Raw genomic sequence first — 2500 nt, forward strand, 5'->3', positions numbered from 1 at the left:
GGCCCCGACGACCCCCGGGCCGCGACGACCCCCGGGCCGCGACGACCCCCGGGCCGCGACGACCCTCGGCCGCGACGACCCCCGGGCTGCGACGACCCCCGGGCCGCGACGACCCTCGGCCCCGACGACCCCCGGGCCGCGACGACCCCCGGGCCGCGACGACCCTCGGCCCCGACGACCCCCGGGCCGCGACAACCCCCGGGCCGCGACGGCCCCCGGGCCGCGACGACCCTCGGCCCCGACGACCCTCGGCCGCGACGACCCTTGGCCCGCGACGACCCCCGGGCCGAGACGACCCTTGGCCCGCGACGACCCCCGGGCCGCGACGACCCTCGGCCGCGACGACCCTCGGCCGCGACGACCCCCGGGCCGAGACGACCCTTGGCCCGCGACGACCCCCGGGCCAGGTGCTCCTGACGGGTGATCTTAAGTTCGTGGAAACGCAATCCCTGCATCTGAAATGACATACTACATAGTATGTACTGCATACTAGATAGCACAAACCGCATCTTGTGTTCTACATACTACATACTACGGACTGCATACTATATAGTATGAAATGCATACTACATAAAAATTACTACATACTATGTTCTGCCGACTAGATTCTACGTTCTGCATACAACGGACTGCATACTATCTTTTGTAAACTACAAAGAACATACTGCATACTGTGTTCTGCATACTACAAAGTGCGTACTACATAGTGCATGGTATGTACGACAAACTACTGTACATTCTGCAAATTACATGGTACATACTGTCTTCTACATAGTGCATGGTATGTACGACAAACTACTGTACATTCTGCAAATTACATGGTACATACTGTCTTCTACATAGTGCATGGTATGTACGACAAACTACTGTACATTCTGCAAATTACATGGTACATACTGTCTTCTACATAGTGCATGGTATGTACGACAAACTACTGTACATTCTGCACATTACATGGTACATACTGTCTTCTACATAGTGCATGGTATGTACGACAAACTACTGTACATTCTGCAAATTACATGGTACATAGTGTCTTCTACATAGTGCATGGTATGTACGACAAACTACTGTACATTCTGCAAATTACATGGTACATAGTGTCTTCTACATAGTGCATGGTATGTACGACAAACTACTGTACATTCTGCACATTACATGGTACATAGTGTCTTCTACATAGTGCATGGTATGTACGACAAACTACTGTACATTCTGCACATTACATGGTACATACTGTCTTCTACATAGTGCATGGCATGTACGACAAACTACTGTACATTCTGCAAATTACATGGTACATAGTGTCTTCTACATAGTGCATGGTATGTACGACAAACTACTGTACATTCTGCAAATTACATGGTACATAGTGTCTTCTACATATGTTGTTCAGCATATACTACAAAGACTACCTGGGGTCATCGCGACCCCGGGGCCGCCACGACCCACGGGTCGCCGCGACCCTGGGGTCGCGGCGACCCCAGGGTCGTGGCGGCCCTGGGCCTGAGTGTGATGATGGTTCTAGAAGGTCGTCATCAGCACATGAGCAGCAGAGGAGTAAGTCTGAGATAAAAACACTTTGGATCAGAATCTGCAGATATTTTGGGTCGCGCGGTATTAGATCGGAAGTGGAAAAAGTGGTATCGTCCCACATCCCATAAAAATGGATATTTATTGAACTAAATCCTTTTTTGGGAGAGATGTCCACAAATGTACCACGGCGGCTCAGATCTGCTGTTTTGGAGCTGGGAGCGCGTTGCGGTGGCGGACGGCTGCGTTTACGTGCGCCTGCGGAGCGAGTGAATGAAGCCTCCTCAGACGGACATTCAGCGGTTCAATGACAAGGTTCAATGACAAAGACAAGGTACCCAGTGGGATGAGGACGTTCCAGGCGGAGGCTTCACGTCCTTGGAAATCCTCCAGGAGCTTCGGCATCGGCACTTGAAAAACAAAAGCTTGTCCTTCCTTTCTTGTTTTCCGACCGAAAGAGCTCGAATCATAAGAGGCTGTTTTTATTAGTTTTCTTTCTTCCTTTCTTTCTTTTATCCCCTGCCTCCACACAACATTTAGAAGTAATTTTTTTGTAATTGCCAAAGCGTAACAGCGTTGGCGACGACCTCCTGTTTCCAGTCCCTTACACGCAAAACCGTCTTTTTTCTGCACAGGTGAGTTTCCTGATTTCCTGGTTTAAGTTGTCGTCTGGTGTCGTTTGCCCCACTGGACTGCATGTAACGGCGGTGGGCAGCGGTGGGCGGCGGTGGCGGCGGCGGTCGACTCTCTCAGCGGTCGACAGCGCAGTTCTCACCGACCTTCTAGCGACGAGCGGTTATACACTGAAAAACCAAAAATAGCGAGGCTGCCTGGGAAGCCCCCCTTGGGCTGCCGCGCGCGCGGGCGTGGCCCCCCCGCTCCGCACGCCTGTTTCGGGAGATTCCTGTTGTTTTTTTTTGTTTGTTTTTTTTCCCCCTTGGATTTTTAAGGACTGGTTCCGTTTCAA

The sequence above is a fragment of the Zeus faber genome (genome assembly GCF_960531495.2).
Source record: "Zeus faber genome assembly, chromosome: 12".
NCBI lineage: Eukaryota > Metazoa > Chordata > Actinopteri > Zeiformes > Zeidae > Zeus > Zeus faber.